A 7561-nucleotide genomic window follows, 5' to 3' on the forward strand; every position below is an offset into this window, starting at 1 on the left:
CAAATAAATCACATAAAAACCGAAAATACTAGTGCTGTTGCATGTTTGAGCAAGAATTCAAGAATTCTCACCTCTACTCTTTAGAGGAAGGATTTGTTAGCTCTTTTCTCTCTAATACAAGAAGAGATTAAGGTTAGATTATATATTAAGAAAAGAAGAAGAAGAAGAACAAGAATAACATGGATGAGGAAGAGCTTAGCTCTTTTTGAAAAAAATGAAGAAGAAAGAAGAGGAAGAAGAGCTTACTTAGCATTGGCCGAAAATTCTCCTTCTATTGAAATAGAAAGAGACCTTAAACTTATAGATAGTAAGAGTGGAGTTTGAGAGTGCATTTTGATCTTGGACATTGGAGGTATTTATAGAGTTTTTGGAGAGTTCAAAGCCAATGGAGAAGAAAGGGAAATACATTTTTTTGTGGGGGTGATTTTGCAATTTTTGAAAATAGGAGTGGTGGTGGTTCTTGGGTGGTTCAAGCTTGAGAAGGTGGTGGCTATGGTGGTGGAGAGTGGCTGCCGAAATGTAGAAGGAAGGGAGAAAAAGAAAGACCTTTGGTCTACTTAAAGTGGAGTGTGGGAGTGAAAAAGCAAGCCTAGCTAGTGAGTAGGGAGACTAGCTTTTAGGTATTTTATTTTATGCTCAAGGTACAACCACATTAATGCATGTCTATTCCTAATTAATGTACAAATTTTTAAATCATGTGTGTGTGTGTGTGTGTGTGTGTGTGTGTGTTGATGTCCGAAAAATCAAGAAAATGAGGGGATGATTTTCTAATATTCTCCACTAATTAAAAATCCTAAAATGCATGAGAAAATATTTATTTTCTAAAATTTTTGTGCATGCATAAATATGATAAAATGCTCACTTAAGTTCATATGCAAGAATAAAATCATAATTTATGAAAAATAATTTATTTTGACATAATATCTCAAAATATTTCCTAAGCACATAATTCACATAATCACATAATCATATATTTCACATAATCACATAATTCACATAATCATTTCACATAATCATATATTTCACATAATCACATAATTCACACACCTAATTTTTACGTAACTACTAATCATGCAAAAATTATTCTAAATCCCAATTTCATAAATTTGCACATAGAGGTGGTAAAATAAAATAATAATATTTTACCGAAAATGCGGGGTGTTACATTCTATGATCACATGTATCTCAAGGTATCTCAAGGTTATCAAGCTCGTGAGCCAAAGATCCACTTTGTTCTTCCACTCTGTATATCAAGTGACAACATCGGTTGTGCATTCTTTTTGGTAACTGTCAACCTTTTTCTATAATTGTAAGTGTAATCTTTTTTTTTTTTTAGCCAACTAGACAGATTGTTAAATTGATCTCAATTCTTATTTTAAGTGATGGACTGATAAGCTGTTCCAATGTGGAGTAGCTGAAGGCTATTAGTTAGATCATGGTTTGATGAGATGGAGTCTTATCAAGATGGAGCATCAAATGTATTATAGCGTCGTTTGTCTAGATTTTTTATTGAAGTATGTTCTAGATATTCTATGTTTGAATAAGAAGTAACATAACAAAGTTTGAAGAGTTTATAGTCAAAGAATCATCTTCTTATTGTATAAAATTTAATGAACTCTGTTCGTGGTAATACTTACACGCAAGTGCACATATCGTACTTGTAATATAATGGACTAAAAGTCCAAGTATCGATCCCACAGATAATATTTAATTACTTAATTGTAGACGCTAAATTCTACCAATTGTGATCAAGCCCACGCTACACAGTCGAAAGATGATTAATTATTCTAAATTAACTAAACTGGATTAAAGCAAATTAGAAAGACAAGAGCAAGAAAACAATTAACACGAAGATTAATCAGAGAAAACAAGCCTAGGGTTTTATTCTTCCCCATGTGATTATTAATTCCCCAATTCCTTCAATTATGCAAGTGATTAAATCGGATTACTAATCTGAGATGCTAAATTAGTCATAACCCGCTTCCACGTGTATTATGATTCAAATATTCTAGATTCAATTACTGTATTCCTACGCAATTAATTCTAGAACACATCATGACCCACAAATCTCAATAACGGCTATCTAAGAGGTTAACTATATTCCTATGTTAATACTACAAAGGCTCTTCTACCCATGTTCTAGTTATTACCCAATGCTCCGATTCATCCGATTAAAAATAACATAAAATCACATAATGTGGCAAGTTTCATGCACTTAATAAAACAAGTAGAAGAAATGATCCAGAATTAAAACTTGCATAAAATCATAGAAAAGAGTTCATAAATCCCACATAGGGCTCGAAACAAAATCCTAGAAATAAAAGAGTTAGCTACTCATGTTTAAAGTAACAAAGAAATTAAAATAAATCATGGAAGATAAAACTATGTTTGGAGTCTTCGAATTCTTCGTCTTCGTTATAGCTTCTTTTCTCTAGAAATTGCGTAAAAATAGGACTCCTAATTGTGTGCTTGAGATGGCTTTTTATAGGGTGGGAAAAATCGGAAAAAATGCAGTTTTCTTGTAACTCTTTGAAGTTTCTTTACTGTGCAGTCCTTCATTCTCGGATGTTTTACTTTCCAATTTTGTCCACATTTTCTTCTAAATTGTAGTTTTGACCCTCCACTTATTCAATTCTTCAATTTGTGCCTGAAACACAATATATTAAAACTTTAAGCACCAATTATTAATAAAATAAACTAAAAGCTACAATTAAAAGATATAATTAAGTATAAAAATATACACTTAACACACCCCCAAACTTGAATTTTTGCTTGTCCTCGAGCAAAAACTAATCATAAGCAAATAACTCAACTAGTGAACCTCATCACATAGATTAATGACCAACTTCAACTTGTAATTATAAGAGTAAAAAGCAGTTTACCCCCTAAACAAATGGCCATTTTGCACTTTACCCCCCAAACAAAAAAAATTTGCACGTTCTTACCTAAACTTCGGTTTTTGTTGCACGGTGCCTCAAAATTGGAATATTCCGGCCATTCTTACACACGTGCTTTTCACGTGAGTTTTAAAGGGGCAAAAGAGTCTATTCACTTACATTCTTCATAAATTAAAAAAAAAAAAAAAAAGAAAAAGAAGAAGAAGAAGACTGTTGGAAAATCTGCAATTCGTCTGCTGCTCCACAAAAAACGGCCAGCACACCATCGGAACCCCCTCCGATATAGTCTCCACCGTCGACTTCCACGGTCCACCCGCAGTGTGTCAGAAACCCCCCCACCGCCGCGTGTGCCAGAACCTTCTCCTGCGGGCACCACCCGACAAGCAAACCCCGCCCCTTCGTCTCCTCCAGAAACCCCTCCGGCAGAACCGAACCCTTCCCGTCAACCAAATCGGGTCGGATTATCCACAGAAATTGGTGGTTGCTCTGCGCCTAACCCCACGCGAACTCAACCATTTGCCCCGCCGATGACGGCGTAATGCTGCGAAATTGATGTACAGAACGGCGTCGTTTTGCTTCTTATCCAGCCACTCCAAACACTCCATGTCTTCCTTCCACAGATTCGATCCGATGGCGTCGCCGCCGCCGCCGTAAATCTCCTTCTCGAGAAGCTAGAGGGGGCCGATCGTGTAGACGGTGTGGAATCTGGATCTGACGGCGGAGAGTACTTCCTCCTCCAGCTCGTCGAATGTGTTGACATGTTCTGTCTCCAATTGCACATTTTCCAACCGTCTTCTTCTTCTTTTTCTTTCTTTCTTTTTTTTTTTCTTTTTTTTTTTTTTTTAATTTATGAAGAATGTAAGTGAATAGACTATTTTGCCCCTTTAAAACTCACGTGAAAAGCACGTGTGTAAGATTCCGGTCAAAATGGCCGGAATATTCCAATTTTGAGGCACCGTGCAACAAAAACCGAAGTTTAGGTAAAAACGTGCAAAATTTTTTTGTTTGGGGGGCAAAGTGCGAAACGGCCATTTGTTTAGGGGGCAAACTGCTTTTTACTCTAATTATAATGAAAATTCTTAAACATTCGCATGTTGTCAATTCAAAAGCACTTAGTCACTTACCATTGCCAAAAATCGCAATTCATGCAATTGCTTCAAGCATCTGTTGAGTGTATACTTTACACTCAATGTTACTTTCTTACGAGGATTTTTGTATACTTTTATTGATTTAATGGTGTTTAATAAGTGTTTTATTGTATTTTAGGTACAATTTGAAGATTTGGGAGCTCCAAGGATCAAACGAGCGAAAAAATGTCAAAAACGGGCAAAAAACGGAAGAAGACATTCGGAGGCTGAAAATTGGCCTGGCGCGGCCGTGCGAGATTTAGCCTCTTTTTGGTACGGCTGAGCCAACTGCAGAATTTGGGCATAAAGCTTCGGCTATTCAGGGGCGGCCTTGTGAGAATTGTACTAATTCTCGCGCGGCCGTGTGAAAACACGCTGTAAGCAATTTTGGACTTTTAATCACACAAGGAAAGTTAATTCTTCTACCAAGTTGAGACATCTATTTAAGGGCAAAGACCAAGCACGAATTGGAGATCTTTTTACACTATCCGAGAGCAAGAGAAGCAAGAGAACGAAGAATCGAAGACGAAGACTTAACGAATCTTCATCATAATTCTTCTTTTATATATCTTTTCTAAATCTATGTCTTTTTATATTATTTCTATTATGTTTTTCGTAAAGAACATGAGTAGGTAAGTTTTTAATCTAGGATTTTATTAGAACCCTATGTGGTGATTCAATTTAGGGATGGCAATGGGTATGAGTTTGGCGGGTCTTGGACCCGGAACCGACCCGTTTGGGGCGGGTCTAGGTCAGCTAAATGGTTCTGGGTCGGGCAATGTGTTTAAATTTCTAGAACCGTATGGTTCTGGATCGGGTTACGGGTCTTATTGGAACCGACCCAAAACTGACCCGTATATATATATATATATATATATATATATATATATATATATATATATATATATATATATATATATATATATATATATATATATATATATATATATATATATATATATATATATACACATATAATTGCGGATTTCATTTATCAAACTATCAATTTCCATCTTGTCTATTATCATTTACCTATTTTCACTGTTTTTTTTTTTCGAATTTCATTTCTAATATTTATCACTTGTCGACCACCGCTAATTGTCTTGCATTTTGAATTTTACTTATTATCGAAGTTAAATATAATTCATTGTAATTTTATTGTTAAGTTATATCACTTGTAGAGATTTTTTAAAATATTGTATTTTAGTATTGAGATTATTTCGTAAAAATATACAAGCAAAATGTTATGAAAGTTAAAAAATATTAAACGTTTTGTATACTAATGGGTCTAGCGGGTCTGACAGGTCTGAACCGTTTAGTTAGGGCGTGGGTTGGGGCGGGTCTGGGTTTAAACTAAAACGGGGTGGGGCGGGTCTTGGGTTTATATATTTTTCGTGGGTCGGGTCCTGGATTTACGCAACCCGGCCCAGAACTGACCCGTTGCCATCCCTAATTCAAACTTATTTTTCTAATATTATGCAAGTTTAATTCCATGATTATTTCTTCTACATGATCTTATTTAGTGCATGAACGTAGCTAATTTATGTCGCTATATGTTATTATTAGAATTGAATCGACAAATCGTTTTAATAATTAGAACGGGGATAGAAGAACCCTCGAGTAGTAATCACCGGATGAGTGTGTCAATTGCATGTGGTGTTGTAGACATACAAATATCACCTTAGGTAGCTGTTTACGAGACTTTTTAGTTAATGCTTTATTCATAATTGGTTTGCATAGACATATAGTGAACCGTTTATGAATAATAGACTCATAATACACGCGACAGCGGGTTATGAGTAATTTAGTGTCTCGGGTTAATAATCAGGGATTGTAACTTGCATGATAGATGATTAATTGAGTGACGTTTTATCGCATAGGGGGAAGATAAAATTCTAGATCCGTTTTTATTGATATTCTCTCTTGTTTATTTTGTTTTATAATTAGTTTAATTATTTAGTTGATTAAATTTGACAACTTTGCGTTGGATGGTTAAGAATCATAATTATTAGAATTTGGTACTTAGGATTAGGTAATTTGAGTATTCCATGTGGGATCGACATCCGACTTTCACGAGTCCACTTTTACTACTTGTTTGCGATACGTGCACTTGCGTGTTAGGTATTTAGGCCAACATCATTCAATAGTTGTAAATTAAAAATAGAAAAAAATTATGTTTACATACATATGTTTGACTCCAAATACTCACCAAATTCTTCTATTCTACTAATACCGAATATTAAGCTATTGGGATCATTGGGGATTTTTGGCTTTTAATTGTGGCTCTTTGGTTCGAGGTAGGAAATATGGGTATAAGTGGATATTCTTCTTGAATTGAGGTGATTACGCCAAAATTTGAAAGATAGGCGTTTGAAACAATGAATTCACCTCTTAAGGACTTTAATAAACTCGATTTTCAAGATTACAAAAGTTGATTTCTTTTTCTCTTAAGACAATGGATTGAGCTTTCAAAAACTAGTCATTTTTTCTCCATTCTAGTCTCTTCTTCTTCTTCTTCTTCTCTTCTTTTTCTGATTTTTGATTTTTTTTAGAAGAGGAAGAAGAAGGAATTTTACAAAATTTTCCAACCAAACTCCAAGGGGATTTTTCAGGAATTTCCATCTATTCTATCTTACACGCATTTGCTAAAAGAAAGAACACCTTTTCTCCGAGGCTCAAATCAAGGTTCCAAGGATAATTTTTATAAAAATGTCGGCTTGAAAGGCTCAAACAGTTCAAAGAAGGCACAAATGATATCCCAAATCACTCACTAGTCAATACTTCGTATGGTAAATTTCCTTAGGTGAGCTCTAAAGCCGAACATAGCATGATCTAACATAAATTAATTCCAAATTTAAAATACAAAACATTCAACAAATGCAATGCACAAAGTTTAATTCCTAGCAATAATTCGTTTCTAAGTTTCGTTGAATCGAAAGCTAAATATTAGCGTATATATTATATATATATTACGTATATTATTATTATTCCTATTTATTCTAGTTACCTTATATAATAGGTTACCTTGTGTAGTTAGGATTAGGGTTTCCTACATAATAACTATATATATGATTAATATACGTGAGAGATAATTCATTGTCTCTTTTCTCCAAAACCTAATTCTCCTATATGGTATCAGAGACTAGGTTAACCTAGCCGTCACCACATCTTCTTCTCTTCTTCTCTACTTCTTCATAGCCGTTGCCCCCCTTCTTCTCCATGGCCGGCGAAGCTTCTTCTCCCTCCACCGCCCCTCTCAATACTTTTCACCTTGCTCATGCCATCTCTAATATTAAATCTCTCATCCCCATTACCCTAGATCTAAAAAATCCTAATTATCAAAAGTGGAGCCACTTTTTCACAATTACCGTCGGTCGTTTCTGCCTCTCCGACCTTCTACATGGAAAACCCCGACCGGATTCGATTTCCGCCGACGAATGGCAACGCGCCGACTATCTCCTCCAATCTTGGATCTACGGCACCATCTCCGACGATCTGTCCAGCATGGTTCTCTCAAAAACCTCCACCGCTAGTGAC

At 35.3% G+C, this 7561-nt stretch overlaps 1 pseudogene; it reads right to left on the minus strand.

The window, feature by feature from the left end:
- Positions 1-3034: 3034 nt before the first annotated feature.
- LOC105965289 (7-deoxyloganetin glucosyltransferase pseudogene) lies at positions 3035-3736 on the minus strand (annotated as a pseudogene).
- Positions 3737-7561: the final 3825 nt, after the last annotated feature.

This window comes from Erythranthe guttata, chromosome 7 (genome assembly GCF_056151865.1).
Source record: "Erythranthe guttata isolate IM_541 chromosome 7, IM_541, whole genome shotgun sequence".
Taxonomy (NCBI): Eukaryota; Viridiplantae; Streptophyta; class Magnoliopsida; order Lamiales; family Phrymaceae; genus Erythranthe; species Erythranthe guttata.